The sequence below is a fragment of the Plectrocnemia conspersa genome, unplaced genomic scaffold (assembly GCF_051122295.1).
Source record: "Plectrocnemia conspersa isolate PC_06_02 unplaced genomic scaffold, ASM5112229v1 ptg000003l, whole genome shotgun sequence".
Taxonomy (NCBI): domain Eukaryota; kingdom Metazoa; phylum Arthropoda; class Insecta; order Trichoptera; family Polycentropodidae; genus Plectrocnemia; species Plectrocnemia conspersa.
In genome coordinates this window covers 28,290,003-28,314,968 of record NW_028277167.1, presented here as the reverse complement: position 1 = coordinate 28,314,968, position 24,966 = coordinate 28,290,003, and the positions used below count along the sequence as shown (strand labels likewise).

The 24,966-nt window shown below is 29.8% G+C and overlaps 1 protein-coding gene across 1 annotated transcript in view; it reads right to left on the bottom strand.

Annotated features, from left to right (window-relative positions):
- The window catches only part of LOC148237162 (uncharacterized), a 109,818-nt gene extending 85,053 nt beyond the window's left edge, over window positions 1-24,765 (bottom strand). Inside the window, exon 1 of the mRNA XM_088181926.1 lies at window positions 24,669-24,765. The gene's annotated coding sequence lies outside the window, so the exon portion shown is untranslated. The remainder of the gene's footprint in view (window positions 1-24,668) is intronic.
- Window positions 24,766-24,966: the final 201 nt, after the last annotated feature.

Below are 24,966 nucleotides of genomic sequence, written 5' to 3'. Positions count from 1 at the left end.
CTGGTTGTTTTTTGTCGAATATGATGAATCTTATAGCGAATACACAATCGATATTTTCATGTGTAAATTTTTATGATTTTATTTTAATGTGCACAATGTTCCATTGTACAAATGGTTTTATTAATATATAAGTCACGAGACAAAGCCAAACATTAATATAATATTTAATTTCAAATAAATAAGATCGGAATAGCGTAGTACGTAAGATATAGACTGAAAACCCAAAGGTCTAAGGTCCGAAGCACGGCAGCAGACTCGCTTTTTTTATTTCAAAAAATGCGTTTTGTCAAAAACTCGCCTATACTTTTAAACACTCTATTTGGTGCTACCTATTTACTATATTTATTAAAGATTTCTATCTAAAAACTGCGTTAAAGAACATTGATGCCTTTACACAAATCTTACAATCAAAAAGTATTTGTAAAAGGATGCTTCTACACGAAAATTTAAGGCAATATTTAAGGGAGAAGCACTGATTTGTTTTGCTTAGAAGTATTCATTCTAGAGTAAGCCACAATTGATTTTCAGGCAATTCTAAATTTATTCGAGATTTATATACATATATGTTTATCGTAAAAAAAGTTAATTCAATTTCAATAGAAATTTTATTATTTTAAAGTTAAAAGGCACGACTGTTGATATTAAGAGATCGCAGAAAACAAAATTATATTTACATTTAGCACAAGCATTTAAAATTGTTGCCCTAATTGCAAAAATCTGTGTAAGTTATGTTAGCGTCGTTAGAATAATTAGAGCTTTATATTTTAGATCGCAATTGATTACTTCTACAGAAAAACAAGAAAAAATGGCATAATGTCTGATTTAAAAAATTACAATTAAAATTTAAAAAGTTAAGTTAATTTTAAAAATCGTTCCAGAGATATATTTATATTTATTGCGAAAGCAATTGTAATGGTAGTTTTTTTTAAATTATAAAGTTAAAAGACACGTCTGTCGCTATCCAGGGAACGCGAAAAACAGAGACATCTTCATCTTTAACACAATTAGTTAAAATTGTTGGCTTAGATGTTAAAAATTTATGTTTGAACAGAAATAAATTTTAGGATTACAACTGTTTGACTAGGTAAACATAAAATCAGTCCAATCGAAATAAATCACAACATCAATCAACAAAGTTTTTCAACCTGAAATTCTATATATTTTTGCACAATTTGAAAGTAAAAATGTTACAGTATATGTAGATAAATTAGATAACACAGTAATAAAAAAATATCATCCATTAACTAACGAACATTTTTACGGATGTTTGTTATTTAGATATTTCCTCACCATTTGGAAAACCGCTATGATTCATAGATCAAGAAACTAGGGGGGAAAGCTACAATTCGGATAAATTATAGCAATATTAGTTTATTGCCGTCATTAAGTTAAATATTTAAGAAAAAATATTATTGTGCTTAAAAGAATTTCTGAGGAATAAAATCATGAACGAACAAATATGATTTTTTTATTCCTAATATTTTGTGTAAATTGAAAATAGTTTTTTATACTTTAATAATATGTCTGTTTAAATGCTTCTATAAGTTTTTGTATAAGCGATTTTTAAAAAATATCGGTTAATAATATAATGTAATTTGCACTCACATAATTTTTCTGCGTTCTTTTTCTGCTCACACCTGTCACAGACACATTTATTTTCATCGCTGCACTTTTAAACCACACACTATCACTATTTATTTATTTTTATTATTTACACTTTTTTATCTATTTCATATTATTTTGATACGTATAAAAACATTATTCATTATTAAGAGGAATTTCACAACTTCTGCACATTTATGCTTTATATTTACTTATTAGAACAAGCACGACACTTTTTTCTCACATATTTCTCCGCACTCTTAATTTTTATTGGCTGATGATTTTTCAGTTTATCCAAAAGCCTTTCTGGTAGATCGACAGCACGGACACGATAATATGTGCTAAAAACCGGTAAAATGTCTTCAGAAACGATAGATTTCACTGAATTCTGCAACTATCCTTTAGTCTCACTCAAAAGAAAATCTTTGAATTTAATTTTACCGTTACGATTCAAATATTGATAGAAACTGAACGAATAAACAATGCGCATTAAAACAAATATCATAACAACCCTTTTTGTTTATTTCATTGTTTTTCTAAATATTAGGTAACTAAGTATGTATTGATCGGTGCGATCAACACCTCATATATTTATTACAGTACATATTGTAAGGCCGGTCGTTCTGGTTTTTTTTCCCGTGTCTATCATCTGGCTGTTATGAAAAGTAGATATTCTGAAATCTCTTTTCTTATTTGTTTTCTATATTTGGGTAAGCGTTTTAATTTTTTCTTCCATGTCTCATCTGTAGGGGCTTTGATTTTATATTTTTTTGGCTGACCCTTATTTTTCAGATTGTTCTACAAAGTCCTGTTTTACGTAAAAATAAATCATTTGCGAGTAAAACGCTATTACAAAAATTGTCAGCTGTCTGCATTTCCGGTGTATAACTTAAAATTAAAAATATAAACTGTATCTGATTCGCAAACCATCCTATTCAACATTCCATATTTAGTTGAGGACTAAATACCCGAAAAATAAATCTACCTAACCATCGAACAATTCCCTCATCCAGGGAAAGATTTTACTTTGGCTTGTAATTTGAATTTGCTTAAACAGTAATCAAGATTTAGATTCACTTTCACCAGCCTATCTGTACTATTTGAAATTGTTGCATTATTAACAAAATGCAAAAAATTAAAATTGGTCCAAGTCTACTTCTTGACATTGTTTTTCGAAATATTGGCGTCTCGATTAGGGGAGGGGGTTCATTGACTAATTATCATTTAAACGCTCCTTATAAACTATAATTTTTATAATAAGTAAACTAAATAGCTTTTCAGTTCACTTACTGTCACATCGTTCCATTGTGCGGTTTTTTTCTATATTTTTGTATTTGTAAGATGTTTGGCAATGATATAAATTTGTCTCCGAAACTATTATTTCGAAAAAATCATCGCAAATAAATAAATTGGCCACTTTTTCGACGCTCTCACTATTACAGGAAAAACTTATACCCCTGGAATACCTTTGAAAAAACTGATAAATAACAAAATTAATTATTTGTAAAGAAATTGCTTGCTATTCATTATTATTTAAAGGCATTCGATTAAGTAAATCATGCTTTACTTACTAAAAACTTGAAGGTCTTATTAACTTATTCTCAAGTCACTTGATTAATATATATCAGTTCGTCAAGTATAAAAACTCTTTTTCGGAACGAAAGACCTCTACTGGTATACCTCAAGGATCGAACTTGGATCCATTGCTGTTTCTATTGTTCATTAATGACATAGAAACATCAATGCATTTTTTTATTATATGCAAATGACTTGAAAGTTTTCAAGAAATGCAGTTAATTTCAGATTCCCTCGACCTGCAGGAGAATCTCAATTCTTTATGGAAGTGGGCTTGCTATAACCAAATGCCTTTCAATGTAAAGAAATGTCACACAATTTCATTTTCAATGTCGTTGATGCCGGAAATATATTCTAGACAGGTCTTCTTTTACTAATGATTTAGGTGTGACTTTCGAAGAACATTGGAAATTTATCCAGCACAGCAAATCTATAAAAATGCTCGGTTTTATCTTAAGAAATGGGCGCTACTTCAGCAATACTTTAGTAGTGCGCACTCTTTATGATGCTCTAATCCGCAGCATACTAGAAACTAGCTCTATTATTTATGTTCCAAAGTAATGAATTGAAACTGGAAAAAGTACAGCGTAAATTCCTTCGATATTTATACTTAAAAGAATACGGGTGTTATCCGTTCTTGTTTCCTAGTGCTTTTATTTTAGGAGCACTGAGATACGTTTCTTTGTCAACTCGCAGAAGTATTTACATAATTAAACACTTCTGGAAATTGCTAAAAGGCATCGTAGACAATCATTCGAAGCTCGAGCAGCTGAAAATGTGGGCTGCGGAAGGTGGTTATAGTTCTCGGTCGCGTCCACTGTTCTTACCTGTAAAGCTTAGAACTGGAACACTTGCCAACTCTTCTCTGGCAATGGCCGTTCATAGAGATATTGACATTTTCTCGTGCACATATGGGGTTTTGGTTCAATTCGTGTAGGACAATGCACATCTGTTCAAGTGATTTGTGTCTGTTCTTTTATCTTGTTTTCGTGTTTTTACTCATATGTTTGTGCGTATATGAATTTGTATGTATGCACACTTTTGGCAATCGTGAGCGTTAGGTTAACCTGTCAGGTCATGATAGTCATAATTTTAATAAATAAATAAATTATATCATCAAGACAAGACAAAATATCATATTCACTGATTTGAGTAATTACAACGATAATATTTATACATTTGTGTAATAAAAAAACAGTGTATTCAAAAATATAATAAGCTATAGTTTAATGTATTATGTCAAAAAAAAGGAAAAAAAATCATCCATAATTTATTTAAGTATAATTGTAATATTTATTGAATTTTATGAATCAGATCGTCCAAAAGTCGCCACTGGTCGTCGTGGTAAACATTATTGCCAGAGTACCGCCAAGTTTGTGGTCAAATAAATGGCCCCCCACAGTGATATGATAATTACAATTTTAATCTAAAAAATATATTTTATAATCAGTATAACACATGGAGCTTTCAGAAAACTATGTAAATAAACAAGTAATCTGAAGGGCTCATATGCAGTATGTATATCGTATATAAACCATTTAAGGCAAACTCAATACATAACGTGATCTTCCATACACCGTGTGACTAGTTTGCTCTTAATTAATATTTCATATATTAACACTTGAATGGAAAAGTTTAATGAAAAAACTATTCCTTACCATCTAAGCTTCTGATGAAATAAACGATTGCACCTTAGGGATAATATTTTATTAAAAAATTGATATCGTGGGACTTTTAAAAGTTATCTATACATATAAAAAATATGAAAAGAACCACAAGGGCGATTGCTAGACGAATAATAAGATCCGAATCCGATAGGGCAAGGACGGCTCACCTGTCACAAGCCCTAAATAAAATGTCTTATTTATGTTAATTCGGCAAGAAACCGGAAAAAATATGTACCGGCGATTCATAAGGCGCCCGTGTCAAATATATCATTCTTGTTGTTTGAAGAGTTATGGGTGCCTTTTGTCAGGGAAAAGTTTTCCACGATCTGGTCTCGGGCTACTTTTCGCGCTATTTTCGAAATGCGGAAGTAAGTGTGTGTTTAATTTTTTTTGCGAACGTGGGGTGGGTGAGATTTTGGATGTGTATAAAAAGGGAATATAAAAGGGTGGAGAAATGTGAAGGAATTGAGTTCACCCCATGATGGAAATCCGGAGCGATGATTTCATTGTTCGGGAAAATTGTTGATATAAAATATATATTAAAAAATACTTCAATAGCAGTTTCAGCACATTGATTTAAATACAAATAATAAATATTTGTTATTAAAATGTTTATTTACAGAATATAATTAATTAAATTTTAATTGTTTTTTTTGTTGCATGTGACTTTAATTCTCAATTCCCATTGTCTTCACCATAGAAATAAATAAGTCTCAAGCATAGTCGCTCAATCGATTTAAGAAAAATTAATTTAAAATAAATAACATATATGCAAAAATAAGTTGACATATCTTAAATATTCTAACAATGATTATACTTTGTGTATAGAATATTTTTTCTCATGCTCATCCGCTATATGTGTGTGCACGGAATTACTGTAGTATAGTGGAGCGTTCACAAAAGCTCCTCGATAGAATGATGCTTGAGCGCTATAACAAAGCGGGTAGCCAATAAATCTGTCAAACAGTTTTCTGTAAGCTTATAGTGGCTATAAGTAGAATGAATACGGGGGCATGTTATACCGACGGTGTATAATAAAATATTACGTCAAATGCAAGGAAGGGTGCCATAAAAAAGAGCGTGGAGACGGATTCGTATATATCGGGGGTAAGTCCGGGTGTGTGTATGTAAGGGGTATCAACCCCGTGTTTATTGGCCAAGAACATATGTTATTTATATGGCGAGAGATACGCAATCAAAGGTGGTTATGTACTCTTAACTTGAAGCATTTTACAATAAAAAAATTGCCACATATTATTAAGCATTTTAAAATGTCACATTTTTAGATATAAATCGTGCTTAAATAAATATATTATAATCAATGTACTAAACCCTCCCGGAATAGTAAATTATTTTTAGTTGCAAGCCCCCATACATTTTAACAATTTGCCGATTCCCAGGCAAATCAGTTTCTTTTTATCTGATTATTAATTTTATTTTTAGATTAATTAAGTAATGATAAAGTTAATTAGAGTAGTAAGGAAAACAATTTTTTGCCATTTACATTATTATATGTTCTGATATTTATTAAAATCTTCTAAAAAAGCATGCATATTTTCAAACATCTGGCACAGACATACTTATTCTTATGCAACGATATAATAAAATGCAGCGGTTTTTATTTTTAAAATAATATTTGAACAAATAAAGTAGGAACAATTCTCGATTTGGCACTTTTTTCTAAATTATTGAGAAGAAACACTAGTTACAACGAAGTAAATTAATACTAACTGTGTAAGACAATCAGACACAAAAAATCCTACTATTTTTTATTACGATTAACAATCAATAGATGTCACTTTTCAGTTGAGGTATGTTTTTAATAATAGCGCATTTTAATGAATAAAAATTCAAGAAACCTACGTAATTAATTTTAAATTATTTAGTATTAGAATTTACAATCAATGTATGTAACTTTACAGTTGGGGTACTTTTTTAATAATAACGCATTTTAATTAATAAAAATTCAAGACTGATGCAGGGACATAAATCAGTAGCTTTATGCTTGCACTACACTCTCTGGAAGTTGTCAGAACCGAAGTTACAACTGAAGTAGGCCGACTCCTACGACTTCAAGTAAGCTACTACACTCGCAAATTTCATAATGACGTCCGAAAGGCGGGCGTGAATGACGTTCGCACGGCGGCTGCTGTCATGTACAGCCGGCATATTTGCGCGCGATCGAAAAATGTGCCAAATAATGGCAATTTTTAAATTGTCGTATTATTAAAATTACGCTACTGATAATTATAAAAGTTTGTGTGGGCACTCACCAATACAATATCAGTGAAAACTTTTCGGTCGTAAATATTCAATTTACGCAAAATCTTTGTCGGCTTTTGCAAAATGCCATAAGGCATAAAAATGATACTTCAGAATACGAACACCACATCTGTGACTATCGTAGAATTTGTCGCCATCGATTCTAAATAAGAATTCGTTATGGTGTGACATTTATATAAACCGTTCTAGGAAAATACATAAGGATATTCGAAACGATTTTTTTTAACAAAATCAAATACCACTAATTATTTAATTTTATAGGAAAAAAATATAATTACGATATCTGTTAGAAGAATATACTATCAAAAATATAATTAATCCCTTTTGTTGCCCAAAAATATTCAAAGATGTCAGTAAGAGTCTGTTAAAGTTCCCGATAAGCATGTGGTATTATAACTTGACCACGTGACTACGATGCAGCGCTCGACGTGCATGTTAACCATAGGACGCCTACGCGCATACTGAAATTGAACCGAGTTACTCGTTCTATCTCAGCTTGCGAAACACCATATCATTATCTCTCTCACTCTCGTCACTTAACACGCGAGAGAGCGAAAGGGGAAGTATCGCACCGCTCGAGCTCGAAAGAGCAGCTCCGACTTCGGTCCGTTTGCCGATAATGTTCGGAAGCGCTCGAAGCTGACCAAGTCGACTGAATTACCCCCACTTTACCACCTGTTCTTGGTAGCCTCGGAACACTTCCGAGAGATTTTAGAGCGGGCAGAACCGAGCTCGACCGAAGTAACTCACTATATTCTCCGTCCTTGGCCAACCTTGGCCAACTTCCAGAGAGTAGTGCAGACATTAGGATTAATAATATTGAGTCTTATAGACTACGCTTTTAGGGCATTATAGGTAATATATACTAAAAATATTAATTTAAGAGCGCAGTAAAAATAATTTATATAATATACGAAGGATATTTGATAAAAAAGGATAATCTGTAAACATCTTTTTTATGTTTCAAGTAATGGCAAGAGTAAGAAAAAAGATTTCAGATTTTAAGGCCAAAATAGACGATGGAAAAGTCAGTGACAGTTTATTGTATAAATATATATATAAATTGCCACATATGCGTATATTTATTATATATACAAACATAGATAAATAAACATGCAATTGAAATGACCGATGGCGTGTCGATTTGTATTATTGTCGACTGTGATTTCGTATTTGCTGGATCAACTTGGATCGCTTATAAAAATACTATGTGTGTCTTTACTTTCGAGACGTAATTTTGTTTGTTAGAAATGGTCATTAAAATGACTTATAAATTTTAGCAATTGTGCAGGTGGTTGTAACTCCTTCTATTTTTACACAAAATTGATTTATTAGGTTTTGCTAGGCGTTTAATAATTCAATTATTTTATGTGAAATAAATAAATTCATTTATTTATTGTTAATCTTTTGTTATCAGGTAAATGGCGTTAGCCCAATGCGTTACAGCGGGTAAAGTATCAAATACAACATTTTCAAGTAAGTAATAAGATAACATACTGGAATCAGTCTGTAGATTAGTAACATATATATTATTATTAATGAACCAGTTTTCAAGCCAATAATCAATGAATGGTAATGCATAAGTAAACTTTATTTTATTTGAATTATTCGTGAGATTAGGAAAATTGAAGAAAATCTAATCTGCGATGATTGATTAAAATAATAATATTATAACAATTTCTAATTTCAATTTGAGACACCCAGACACGATACAAATTGAAGAATATTAAACCCGAGTCTTTCAGGAATTAATCCATGACTTTAACACTTTATCGTGCTAGTCTTTTTAGGTCATCTTTACTATGTCGCGATTTTATGAGCGAAGTATCTAAAACACTAATAAATATGTGCTGTCAGGTTATGGAGACAATATTAGGGATTTTAATATTTTTTAAGTACTTTAATCGCGAATTATATTTATATGAAGTCAAAATATAAGAAGTAATTAGTATAAAAACAGAGCGATAAGAAACATAAAGAAATTATGTTTTGTCTATCATGCTGGTTACCAAAATATTTAGCTTTTGAATACAAAAAGAAACTTACATGACTTGTACTACAGAAATCTATTCCCAAATCAACGAAATTATTTCTAAATGCTTAATAATAAATACAGGGATGTGATAAAATTATTAAATTGCATTTTAGGTTTATTTAAATATGCTTATATTGAATTGAAAAAAATCTAAAAAAATTTACGGTTAACTAAAGGTCGACATTTGATTCTCAATTATTCAAGGTAAACTTTGGATTGAAATAAAATCGTGACGTACTAATCTGATTGTCAGATCTTTGACATATTAATAATATGTATTTTATTACGTATAATAATTTATTTATAATTATAAAGTTAAGCTATATTTATATTTTCATATGAATAAAATAATTAATTTATCTGTCCAATTTTTCATACCTATTGGTAATTATAGGTACGTGCAATATTTATTTTATTACAAAATTTTCGCGTATACCCAAACCGTTAACAAACAAGATTAAACCCGCCGAATCTTGTTATTTAGGATTTAATCGAAATAATTTAATTCCGACTCTGCGGAGTGAATGAAACGCAATTCGGCAACCGCTCGTTGAAAAATATTATTATCGGCCGTTGAATATTTCAGGTGTAATTGCTTAGGCGGGGATTGTTTACAATTGGCCGCCGTTAAGGGCGCGAATGCGGAATTAATTTCGACGAGCGGGTCGAAGACGGCAACGGGTTATTAAGCGGACCACTGAGATGAGTATGCGTGAGCCTGCGCTACTGGTTCGGATGTTAACACGTTCGCGACCGACGGTGGAAAATATACTTAAAAGCAAAGGGCGCCCGTGAGTACATTTATCTATTTATTGCTAACGTTTATCTGTAATATGGCAGGCGTTAGCCTAATGCGTTACAACGGTGCTCAAACACAATCAACATATTCAAGTAAGTAGCGAGATACTAGATTTAAATAAATCAGACACTAAATTTAAACGTAAGATAGAGATTCTATTTTAATAAATATGAACTATTATCACAATAAATAAATGATCCAACTATATTATATTTTAATTATTTATCCAAAAGATTAGGCAAATCTAGGAAAACCTAATCTGAGATGATTGATCGGAATAATAAATGTATTATAATTTTATTAAATATTTGTTACAACTTTTTCTTTATTTTATAAAAAAAAACGATTTTAATTTTATTATAGTTTTAAATATTATTGGAATATTGAATATTTAAACAGCATTCTCCAGGATCAATTCCCACCGGAATAATTTATTGAAATGATTTTCCTTATATGGCAACACTGAGCAGCAAAGAAAACACGACTAATTATCAGGTAAATATTAGGAATAATTTTTAATGCCTAATTAAAATATATGTAAAATAAGTTAACGAAATCTAATATTAGAAAAATGTTAAAATAAATTATTAAAACATGCTAATACAAAAAAAATAGTAAAAGCAATCAAAGCAATTAAACGTTAAGAAACATTGATTTTTTCTATACTTTGTGCAATTCAAATAATAAATAAATAAATAACAACAAAAATAATTATGGAAAAATACGTAAATCGCAGTTTAGGAAATATTGCGTCTTGAAAGGAGTTTAAGAAATTGCTACATTTTAAATAATCGTTATATTATTATGACAGGACTTTATTTTGCTCCTGAATCAGACTATCCAGACAATTGAAGTATACTAAAAAAAATATAAGATGACTTTTTAGAATGTCCTTGAATGTTTATTCAAAAGTTAACAACCTCACTTCCATTATCATGTACATTGGCTGTCATAATATTTTTTAAGGTGTACAAAAAAAATATGAGTAATCATAAATCGAACATTTTGATAGTCAAGAATCGCTCACAAAAACAAACTAAAAAAAGCAAAAAACCTCAAAGTGGGCGCGCACGCCGCCCCTGTCCGCCGTTGATACATAGATCATTTTTGGATCTATGATCCGCAGATTTATGGGGCATGCGCGATCGTAATGATGTTTTGTTAATGGAGTTTTTGTAATATATTGAGGCAATATAACGCGCGCGGTATACCTTCGGAGGCGCATCATATCATGAGCGAGAGAGGGCCTAAATCATACGCCGTTTTGCTCAAAACCAAAAGCATAACTCATTGCCCACGGAATAAAGCCAATCAACTCGGCCGACTCAACTAAATCATCCTCAGTTTACACCCTTGCGCATGATTTACGGCGCTTTTTATAAAGTGACGGAGGTGAGGTGGAGGAGAAAAAAAAAACAACCACGCCAATCGCAAGGCTTTAGACGGGTTTTGATAATCCACTGTGTGAATTTAGTAACTAAAGTCAATTCAGATACATGTACCTATTCAATATTATATGTTGAATTAAATCCTTAAACAGACTCAATAAAAATGAGTCAAAGAATGGCAGTTGTTGAAGACGACTTTGTGATTTATGAAAAAATAATCAAAATATATGGTATATCTGATCGCAAAAACACTATATTATATTGGGGCTACTTTTAAATGCAGCGTTAAAACGTATACATTTATAGATTTTTTAATTAAGTCATGCAACAAATATTACTTCAGGAATCATATTAAACATTTAACCACTTAAACGCAGGTGACGCATCGACGAGTAACTTATTGCTTATTTTTTGACATCAAATTATTTTTTTAAAGCAAATTTATTTAATTATTTACAATTTTTTTTTGTAAATATTATTTTACTAGCATAATTTAAAGTATTTTATATTTATTTTCAGAAAGAGATACTGACGCGTGAAGATAAATAAGAGGTGATTCACTAATTAGTCGCTGACGTTTAATGAATTAATTACTCTAAATAGTTATGTTTTAAATTTAAAATTAATTATATGGCCTGTTTTTTAATAAGTACTGCCTAATTCTGCTTTATAAAAAAATAAATCAGCTAATCGGCAATATATTTTTATTATTTTTTATATATGAACAATAAAAGTTGGGCAAAATTAGCAGTAGATAATATTTGATTTTATGCTACCCAATTGTTGTATTTAAAAATAACTAATGATATTGTAAGTTTAAACTATATAGTAAGTAGTATTAATTGGTTTAAATAATTAAAAAGTCTTATGTCATTGTCAATGACTAATACTTGAAAATCCTGGGTTCGAATCATATATGGACTCTTCTATTGTGTCTGAGAAGCGTTTCTTCTCGAAAATTATGTCTCGAGAAAAATTCTCAATTTTCAATGGTCTACAACCAGAGTAGCTCTGGTTTAATCTGGTTGTTTTAAGAATGTATTACTAGTCGCGCATGGTAATATCTCATATATCCTTACAATAATGAATACATGATATTTGACTGAAATGTTTTGCCATTCCCTTATATATATTTTCATCAATAACAGTGAAATATATTTTATAAAATTTATCTATTCGACACAAAATATGATTTTTGTCATCGATTTAGTTGTATTAAAAATTAAATTCATATTAATTTTATTATAAATATATTTTGTGTTATTAAAAGATTAGTAATTTAGTACAATATAATAATAAAGCAATAATTGTAAAATTTAGTAAATTTAAATCAGTATCATTAGATGAAATTCATAACATAATATGTAAATTTAAAAAAGGAACTAGTACTGATGAACTAGATATAAATATAATTAAAGAAACATGGGAAATAATAGGAACTAAATTAAATTATTTAATAAATAAAGCACTCTCCTTAGGAGAAATGCCTGAAAATTTAAAGATTGCTACTATTGTACCTATATATAAAATAAAAAATAGTAAAAAAGTTGAAGAAATGAGACCAATCAACATGCTACCGTGTATAGAAAAAATAATAGAAGAAGTAGTAATCAAACAATTAAAGGAATTTATTACTTCTCAAAACATAATATGTGAACAACAATCGGGATTCAGAGAAAAGCATTCGACTGAAACTGCATTACAAGTAGTGATAAATGATTGGCTGTTGACTAAGGATACAAACAAAATCATTGGAGCAGTTTTCTTGGATTTCAAGAAAGCCTTCGAAACAATAGACAGAAAAATAATGTTAAAGAAATTGGAGAGTATAGGTATAAGTGATATAGTTTTAAGATGGTTTAATAATTACTTATATAAAAGAAAACAAAAAGTTAAAATAAATAATGTATATTCTGAAGAGAAATTAGTGTCTTATGGAGTACCACAAGGGTCTAAATTGGGACCATTGTTATTTGTTTTGTATATTAATGATAAAGTTAATAACGTGAAAAAATGTAAAATACATCTATTTGCGGATGACACATTAATGTATTGCATAGGTGATAACATTAAAGAAATTGTAAATAATTTAAATAATGAATTAAGTATATTAGAAATATGGTTAAAGAATAATGTACTTAAATTAAATGAGAATAAAACTAAATGTATGTTTATTAATTATAAAAATGTGTTGGATAATAATATCAAAATAGTAATAAATAACTCTAGTATAGATATAGTGGATAATATAAAATATTTAGGAGTAATTGTTGATACAAAATTAAATTTTAAAGAACATTGTAATTACATATTAAAAAAAATTAGTAGAAAAATAGGTTTATTATCTAGATTAAGAAATATATTAAGTATAGATACAAAAAAAATAATTTACAATAGTATAATATTGCCCCATTTTAATTATTGTGCAACACTATTAAATATGTTAAATAAATTAGATAAACAAATGTTGCAAAAATTACAAAATAGGGCAATGAGAGTAATCTTAAATAAAAATAGATTAACTAATTGTAAAAGTATGATTGATAGATTAGAATGGTTGAATGTTCAAGAAATATTGAGTATGAATGTTTTAGTATTTATATATAAGTTAGAAAATAATATGTTACCAAAATATTTTAATAAGTATTTAATAAGAAATAAAGATGTACATAAATATAATACTAGAAATAAAGAAAATTTAAAGATAATTAAGTATAAGAAAACGAGTACGGCTAGGGGAATTATGTACGGAGGTTTTGATTTATATAATAGTCTTCCAAGAGAAATCCGAAACAGCAAAAATATAACGGGTTTCATAAATGGAATAAAAAAACACCTTCGTACATATAGAAATAAATTATAATACTAAGACTTTATTATTGTATATTTTTATTTTTTCTTTCTGTTATGTATTTTTTATATATTTTTATATATGTTTACTAAATTTGTTAGATGTAAAGATTAGCTATTAAGCTAAATAAATTAATAAAATAAAATAATAATAAATAATAAAAATAAAAATATATAGATTTATATTTAAAAAATATTTTTAAGTAATGTTAATTTTTTCAAGCTTTAATTTATTTATTGTTTTCCTTATTTTATTATTAAATTAATTTTTTTCAAGAAATAATCATTGTTTATATGTATATTTAAATGTTATTTATTTTTTGATCTTCACATTTTTTTTAAACATTTTTTTGAAGAGTTTTAATTCAAAATTAGTAATGTGTGTTATATTTTTATTGATTTTTATAATAGATAAATAAAAAGCTATTTATTTAAAAAAAAATTGGTGTTCTTAAAATATGATATAGACAATGACAACGCGTTGTCATCACGTTCTTAAATTTTCGCCGTGTGATTGGTCATTCGCTGGGAGGGATGTACCTGCATGTGGAAGTACACAGGGCAGTATAGTTTGATATGATTGGCAAAATTTGTTATGCTTAAGATATAAAATTGTATTAAAGTGTAACCGCAGAATGAGTAATTTTATACTCATGCGGCATTACGTTAATAAATAAATAAATAAATACAATTTCAAAGCATAAAATTGTTTCTTGCAAACTCTGATAATAACTGTTTAAGATGTTTTTAAACCAAAAAGTATGATAATTATCTATTAATAATTATATATATATATATATTGAAATATTTTTTTAATGTTATTAGTTACATTTGTTAAGTAGCATTTGAATTATAAAAATATTTAATAAAATAATCTATGAACGTCAAACAAGATAAATTAGTGCATCCTGTGCTGTTTTCCTCCACATATGTACCTACCATTCATTAATTAAATAATAAAGATCATATTTATGTCTTTGTAAAACTAATGTTTTAACAAATAATAAAAGAATTAATTTTTTGTTATAAAAAAGATTTTTATCCTACGAATTAAACAGTAGAGTACGCTCGGGATAAGGATTCCGGTTTGTTATTGTGTGCGGGAACTGTGTGGCTCAAAACAATTTCGCTCAGAATATTTAATTTTTTTATTTTAAAAGAAAATATGTTTATTTAACATACATACATCCGAGCTAAGTTGGAAATTTCATCGGACAATTAAAAATATAATATATAATCGAATAAACCAGACATTGATGTCCTTAATTAAATATTTGCAAAATTCAAAATCTTTCACTAGTCAAAAAAATAATGAAGTCTTTAGCTATTCTTCAAAAGCAAAAATATATAAAATGGGGAAAGAAATTATTCGCAGATTGTTTAATGGCTCGACAACTCTATTGAATCATTAGAATCCATTGAATAAATTAAAAAAATATCAATGGCGCACGGATAAGAATAATAACTTTTTTAAGCCTTAATAGTGTAAAAAATACAACAACGTACGGATTAATGGAAAAATAATTAAAATATTTTAATCCACGGGTAAGAGAACGAATAACTTACAGTGTATATTTGAAGCCTTGATACCAATTAACCCAGATATGCCCAAGAAATTTTGTTCTCCTAAAATTTCATTTATAAATAAAAAACAGTGGCACGAGTTTAGAGACCTACCCATGGGACAGTGGGCATATCTGGGTTAAACCAATATCAACACAAAATTATTTAAAATAAATCTTTTGTGCCTAACTGCACTTAAATGATGAATACCAGCGTTGACGAATCAGCGACTGTCCTTAAAAGAAAAAGCGAGACAAGGAAGTACACGCTATATCGCTTCTCTCTCTCATATACATGTACACGCACACAATAACAAACCAGCATCCTTGTCCCGAGCGTACTCTAAATGACGAGTAAAAATAAAACGCTGTAAATTGCTAGCTTTTTATGTAATAGTCCAAAATCTGCCTAAAGATTCAGACTTAAAATGATTAATCTTTGTTTTTTCGCATGTATATATTGTATCTGTTTAAGTAAGTAAATAAAAGTAAAAGTTTTTTTGTACTATAATTTCTGCTGATTAAAATGGCAAAGTTTAAATAAAATGCTGACCTTCAAACTGTCACAGTTTCTTGAACTGACCACAAATCTTCTACAATATTATTTTCAATAGAACATAATGACGTCACCTACAAGAGATGGCAGACAAAAAACGATAACCAACACATTAACAAAACACAAGAAAATTAATTGCCCGTTCCAAGCATTGATCCAAACGCATGCAAGTTATTGATTGAAATCGATTATAAGCGAGCAAGGATTTATGACTGAGCTACAACATAACATTTCTATATTACAATATACAATTTACATTTAACTACATACGACCTTTCGTATACATACATCAATGCGCACATACACGTGTATGCATACGTAATGAGTAATTAATCCGCGAGTCTTTTAGAATAAAAACTGGCATTTAACTCACTCAAACTCGCGTTTTTATCATACAATTTACTTAAAATATTATCAATAAATTTATGTTTTAAATTATTATAAAAAGATCATCTCCATCATGTAAAAATAACTTGTACAACCGGTTCTCTCGTGCCGACTGATAAAACTGTCATTTTCAATACGAATCAAAATTGTTTATTAAAAACGCTCAAAACGGCTGCCTTTCAGTGTTTATATATGTTAAACATTCACATATATTTTTGTAACATATTAAATTTATCGCTATAAAAACCACCGGCGAGTCTCCGGTATTATACTTTGTATCATATGCACAATGATAAACGCCAAAAGGTGATTTACGCCGTTTATGACCATCGAGATCTTGAAGCGTAGATATCTTAATCAAAGCATAAATTCTCGGAAGACACTGAGGAGAGAAAGAGCACCTTTTCGATGTGGTGTGCTCGAGAGCATGGTGAACTGTGGAATCGCTGATGGTCATAAATAACTCGGATGGGCAATGATATTAAGGTGTGAGGAGGAGCAGGTGCGACGCAGGAATGCCGGTTCAGGAGTGAGTCCACTCCTTTGTGGTCTTCGCTTTTAAGGATTGATATGGAAATTTGTTGCGACAAAAATATATTTTAATCTGAACATGTATGGATGGTAACTGTGTAACATTAAAAGTAAATAAATATCATTCTTAATTTATAAATTAATTTTTCACGCATTAAAAATAGATGCGATTCATCTTATTTCTTTGATGTGGTAATTTTATCATCAAAAAAAGCACAGGATTATTTATGGTAGATATAGAAAAAGCATTCGACGCCGTTTGGCACGACGGCTTAATTTATTAATTATCTGATGTAAAGCCCTTAATTATTTTATACACTCAAGATACTTTAAAGCTCGAAGCTATGTTGTTTCACTAAATTATAAACCTTCGATACCATGTAAAATTACATCTGAAATCCCGTAGAGTAGTTTGCTTGGCCTGTTCCTTTTTCATTCTATATGTTAATGACAGTAATATTATGAAAAATACTGACTTATCAATTTACGCTGACAAAACAGACGTTACAACTAGTGAATATATATGCGAATATAATTTTACACTATACGAGAAAATCATTGCTAATTTTATCTATTTTTAAAACAATGACAATTAGTATTAAGAAAAATTTAAAAAAATATATAAATACAACATAATGATCTAAACGTAAAATTTAATTTATTTTTAAAAATCAAAAAGTTTGTAAGCAAAAAAATTTTTTCTCTAAAATAATAATAATTCCTATCGACATTTGAAGCTAAACGCCTAGACTGATGATGATTGCATAGGGCAGCCGGAGCGAGTCTAAGGGCAGGTAAGTTACAAAAACAAAATCCACAGGTGAGGGCAGCAGACATCAGGCGATGTGAGGTGGAAGGTGGGGGTGCGGAGGTTGAAGGGAGTCTGAGGGCCACGGGAGGCCCACGCCCACCCTCACATGTGTTTTCGTATTAAAATGTTTTTGCTAAGTGATTTGTTATGGCGAGCTTTTGCGATATTTTTTTATTCGTTCGTTACTGTCGGACTCCCGCCATCTTCATCAGGGCCGATCTGACCGGCGTTTTTCAATTTCGCGTGCGAATACAATTATCGGGCGATTGTACGTATGTTTGTGTATCAAAAAGTTTTTCAATCAAAACGAGAGGGAGTAAATCGGAAAATATATATTTTTGGCGTTTGAAGGTTGTGCGATTTTAACTTTTCAGGCGTCTGTTTGTATTACATAAAAAATAATTGTGTATAACATTAAAAAATTAAATGTGAGAACAAATAGATGATGTATATTTATGACTACGAGAGAAAGAGGGAGTGGGAGAAAATATGTGATAATCTTGGTTATCAAATCAAATTTATTATTGCTATTCTGGAGTATGCACTTTCGGCAGTAGCTTGCTTGTTAAATAAATTATAATGTAAAAAATTGTCGAAATGCATAAATTAGTGATAATCTGCAGCGAACTGATTTGTTAACAATAACTCGTAGCACCGAGCGAAGGTCAGATAAAACAGCATTTTAGCGCCCTGCATAAAAGGAACAAAGGATCAGCGTACTGACCGTTATTAAAAATGCAAAAAAGTCAGTTAATCGTTCCATTGTTGCCGGATTTATGCAACCCAAGAGTACATGTTTAATAGCTAGAAAGTCACTTAAAAGCCTTATTTTTTTAATCATCTTTCAATAATATATAAGCTTAAAGTCCGGAGACGCAGCCTACGCGAAAATGAAATCCCGCTGAGCCTTGATTTTCAGAGAGGAGCTAGGTGTATAATTATATTTTGTAAGATAATATAAACTATTGTATTATTAGCACCTCTGTATAATTTTACTTAAAGTCGTTTATTTGAAACTTTTGTGTAATTCACCCGTGAGTCACTTGTTGATATTTTTTTAAACATATTAATTAATTCGTCAAGATTATCGTACTAGTACTATTTATCACTAAACCAAGTATTATATATTTATTTTTAGAAAAAGATACTGACGCGTAAAAAAAAATAACAAGTGACTCACGAATTAGTCGCTGGTGTTTAAAGGGTTAATAAACACTTTACCACAAATTTGTGATAAATTTTAACATCAGATTATTTTTCACACATAATAAACGGCATAATGTAAAAATGACGCATTTATCAGGATTAAGCATTGACACAGCCATTTTAAACACCCTTGCTACGGCTTAAAAATATTATTTTCCTCTATGAAAAGAATAATATAATAGAAGGTGCTTTTTTTTTTTTTTGGCATTAGTATTTATTGTAAATCTATTTTCCAATAAAACTAGACTTTAAGAAAAAATAATATAAATGTTTTTAACTTCTCGATTTGCTCGAGAATTGTAGAAAAATTTGAATAAATAAGAAAAATATGTATGTGATTATATTTTTACTGTTTTTATTTTGCAATAATTTTTTGCGACTAATTAAGCATGTAAAATAAATTATTTATAGTATTTAAAATGAATTATAGCTTGAATTATGATAAAAATTATAATTTATTAAAATATATTAGTAGGGTCATTATCACAAATTATTTAAATCACTTTTTAAAAAACACATATGGCCATCCTTGTTTTTTTTTGTATTAGGAATTTTTTGTTCGTGGAAAGCCTCCATAAATTTTCAAATCTGCCGATTCCCACGTGGAGCGGTTTTTTTTATCTAATTATTTATGTAGTTTTTGGATTACCTAAGCAAAGGTTAGGACGATTAGAGTAGTTGGGAAAACCATGAACAATTTTGGCCAAAAAATGCTCTGTTTAAAATCCCCAAATATTTTTCAAATCTGCCAATGCCTACGTGGAGCGGTTTCGTTAACATAAGCAAAGATAAGGACGATTAGAGTAGTTAAGAAAATCGTGAATGATTTTTTCAAATATTTCCGACCTCTATTTAAAGAAAATATGCATATTTTTAAACATCTGGCACAGATCTACCCTTTCTTATGCAGCGTTAATAAAAATTAAACTTTTACCAAAAACCGATTTAGCATTTTTTTAAGAAATTATCGAGAAAAAACATTAGTTATAAAATTTAAAATAAGCATTAGTTGAATGCGTTACAAAAGAGTAAACACAATTACAACCTGTAAGTGAGTAGTGAGACACTATACTAAAATCAGTCAGTAAATTAGTGGCATAAATTGTAGCTATTATTGTAGGTAACAATCAATAATGTTACTATACCTTACTTTACTGGATTTAATTTTAATTATTTATCCGAATAGTTAGGAAGATCAAAGAAAATCTGATCTGTGATGATTGATCGGAATTATAATTATACAATAATTACTAATTTTGATCTTTCAGTCACAATAGAAACTAAAAAATAGTAAAGGTTATATGGATTAGAACCCATGTCTTTTACGTATTAGTAACCGTTACTGCACTTTTTGATGATATTAATACTAGACCCCTATTTCTATGTGTAATTCTTAAATACGCGGAGCGCGATCAACTATTTTAACACCAAATACATGACAAACTACACGATGGTTAAAAAGAAAGCAGCTGGATGGATATAAACATGGAAAAAATAGCACTTAAAATTATCATTGCAGTGGAAGGCCTGCAACTAGAGACTCCATTTTAAATAACCTAATAATTATTTTACGATACATTGAAAATAAAACATTGAAAAACAACACTTTGTTATTACAGAAATTTCAGAAATTCCTCATACATCCGAGTTAATATTGTGCAGAAATAGATTTTTCAATGACAATTTTTTTAATCTATTTTGAATGGATACAAATAATGCTTTTTTTAAGTCTATCTAAATTAATTTATATTCATTATATGTTTTTATTATGTAGTTTTAGCAACGCAGGTAATCACCCATTCCCCCTGATAAACTGATGGATTATTTACATTTAATCTGTTTTAAAAAAATAACTTTTTATTTTTAGGTTATTTATAATAGACACGGATTGAAAGCTTGAATTATATACAAAACAATTTGTATTTGCAGAAATTCCAGAAATTACTTACATATCCGAGTTATTATTAAATGGCTATTATATAATGAAAATTTAACTCTTGTTGCTGTAACACATTTTTAACAATAAAGCTCACATTAACAGAAACTAAATGAGTATTTTCGGTAGCAGAAATAATTTTGTAGTACTTATTTAAAGTAAGTAAATCTGATATGAACGGGATTAAAACTTTTCAATATTTTTTTATAGAAAAAATTGTGAGTACTAATGTGGCATAAGTTTATCAGTATCAGGCTGACTCAAAGCAACTGTTGAAACAGTAGACTAATATGGATTTACTGCCTCCCAAAAAAATCTTGTATTGCTGTCTATGCTGGCAATGTGTTTTTGGAAAGTAAAGGGATGGCTATTTACCTTTCTTTTGAACAAATTATAACAGGGCAATACAACTCTAACTTGTTAAATCAACTTCATAAAAAAATCTGTCAAGGAAACGATTTATGTTAATATCACCAATGATTAAAATCATTAGTTCAGATTGACAATACGACAGAAAGGCAATATTATGATACCTTCCATACTATTATTATGTGGATATATATTAACTCGCCCCGCACTCGCATACATTTATATAAAATAAATATGTAAATGTTTTTTCTTCATTGTGAAGTAGGAGAAACTTGTTATTTATCGATATTTCGTTCAGGCATTAGCCGGAATGCAAAGCTGTATTTTTGTCAAAGCAAAAGACATAACCGCGTACCTTTCTTCTTCGCCCCCGAGCGCCCCCTCGGCTCCGAAGTGCTCCCACCCCGTTTCACATAAGCCTCGGAAACGAAACAGAAGTTAGGTAATGACAAGAGAGCAGGAGTTAAAATTAAAGTCGTTAAGAGGTGGCTCTCTCTGAATGGATAATTTAGGCAAATTAGCAAATATTTATACAAAAACACGAACGCGCCGAGTCAATACCGAACGGGGGCGCCCCACGTTAACGACCCGAGAAAAAACACAAAGATTTGCACAAAAACTAATTTTTGCGTTAATTGCTCCGCTCTCGTCCCCCGAAAAACAATTATTCTCAACGATCGGATCTAAGTGTTGCTAATAATAACAACGTGTCGGGTGTGTTTTCCCTTCGATTAATTAAAACCGTGTTTGAGAAGCGCTGAGTGATGCGTTTCAAAGCAGCGACCCCCCCATTTAACGCGATGAATTTTTAAACGGCCATTAGTGGGACCCCTCGCGGTATTTGTCGCTTGTGGTCTCAAAATAATAATATTATGATAGCTATTCTATAATCCGGTGTGACCAGTATTCGTTTTAAAAAAAATGTGCTTCTACTTTTTGCATTAATAGAAAGTCACTTGACCGACCACAAAATTAAAGTAAAATTGGAATAATTCCTTTCAATACATAATAAATATTTTTTGAACAATAATATTCCTTTATTTAATCGCTTAAACAATATAAAATAATTGTTAACATATAAAGCTGAACATTCCAGGCCTTCCATTCTTTTAGAAATTGTTCATAAGCTGAGGAGTAAAATGATGTAAATTCAAACCTTCGTATAATATTTCTACAGCAGTAATCATTTTTTATAGCTATCTACCCTTAAAGTATCGTTATTTTTAATATTGTATCAATGTGCATCTATTTTAGCATACTGAAAAAATATATTTTTGTAATACAAATATTAAAAATTTGTATGAAATATTTAATACTAAGATGAAACTCTCAGTGATTGCTTTTTTAATTTAAATAACGACACTTTTATCAAAAATGCTGCGAATGCTTAGAACAAAACAAACCATTTTTATCTGATTTTTTAAATTTATTTAGTTTTAAAACATTTATATTTTATTGAGTTTTTTCGTATAATTAATACATTTTTTCCACTTTCACACATGATTATCAGCCATTTCAAAATAAAATGCTCTAGAAATATTTTCGGGACTCACAATAATCTTTATAATCAGGGGTCGGGGTAAATTTATTTTGCAAAAGGATTTCTTGAACATTGCACAAATTAACAAAACCAACATATTTTTGGTGTTAAAAGGTGTAAAAGCTTTCAAAAGTAAGATATTTTAGAGAATAAAAAAATTCTAATCTAAAAAAATTATCGCCTCAATTCACCGCCAGCAATTAATCGCTAACAGTTTACCGCCACGTCAATTGCTCGCATAAATAATTTATAACTGCCTGATTGTTAGCATATTTTACCGTCTAAAAGCAATGAGATGTATTTATACAAACTTACTTATCCATTTTGATTGACGGTGTGGTTTAAGAAGTCTATTTTTGAAATTTAAAACGTAAAATGTTTTTTTAAATGATTTTTCAGTTTTATTTTATTATTTTTGTAGTCGCAAAATTGTCTTTAAATAAAATTGTAATTAATAGTATAATTATTGATTATTTTTCTGTACATATATATTGTTTTTATTGGTTTGTAGGGATCTTATTTTCGAAACTCGCATTAATGACTGTAACCAAAAATGATCATTCAGCAATAAAGATAAACTAGACAATAGTGTAAAGGATGAGACCACACAAAAGTCCTCGTTACGACCAGAAAAATGGGTTTTACATAATAACACGCATATAATAGCTGGCAGTAGCTAAAATTAATTGTCAGTTGTTAAAAGGTCAGTAATTGAAATAAATGTTCAGCTATATTTTAATATATGCGTCGTTGAATATAAAATGAATTGACTCAAACATGTAAGTAATAATATACTTAATTAGTTTTGGTAGCATTTTTATGTCGTAATCAGAGTTTTACTGACCGTTTTTGATAAACTTACTGACCATTTCATTTGCTGTCCATACAATTTGGTATACTTCTCCGATTCTCGATTTAGATAAATATATATTAAAATTGCACAATACAAATATATAAAATTTGCGCCCCGTATAAGCGCCCTACCATCAAAAACGCGGCCCTGTTACTCAATAACAATAAATTACATACACAGAAAAAGTTGCATACATTCTGCAAAAATAATAAAACTTCATATATGTATATACGTACAATCGATGTGACGCGCATCGACAATATTCGCAATAATTGCAGATTACACAATAGATATAATAAATTTATAGAGTTTTGTGTCGCTAATGTCAATTATTCGAAACGACGCGACTATTAGCAAGCCACGCCTCGGGGCGGAGCTAACGCGGGCTGAGAGGTGCTGCCGCCAAGCGGCAAACCTGGAAGCTCGTTGACGTTTCAAAGTGAGGTTATGTCGAATACGTCGTTTTGATTACACGTTTACGGCAAACGATGCATAAATAGCGCAGTAAGACAATATAAAATGTTATTTTAGACTATTTTACATTGATTTGTCACCATGCCCAAATATAATTTGAATTAAAAATGAGAGGGTACAGGCGCGCGTTGCAACAATAGATATTCGATAACGAACGTCGTTTAATGGTTAAAATTGCGTTTGAATGGGATATTTAGTTTTAAATACCACAATGGTAGTGTTAATGACTGTTCAGAGCACTTACTTGCGATCGGCGAGCGGATTTCAATCGATTTGATGATTTTTGTTACGGAGCACTTTGACGTCTGTCTACGAACGCCTGTACTCGCGCTCGGCTCTGAACCGAGCTTAACCGAGAACTCTCGAAGCGATTTGAATTAACAACAGTGCATTCGCACCGTAATTTTAAATTCGTCCATTGTGCAAGCAAATACGGCGTTATATATAAAAATTAATATTTAATTTAATAAAAAAGGAACAAAATATAGATATTATTTTAAGTAATAAAAAACTCCATAGTTACATATTTTATTTATTAGTTA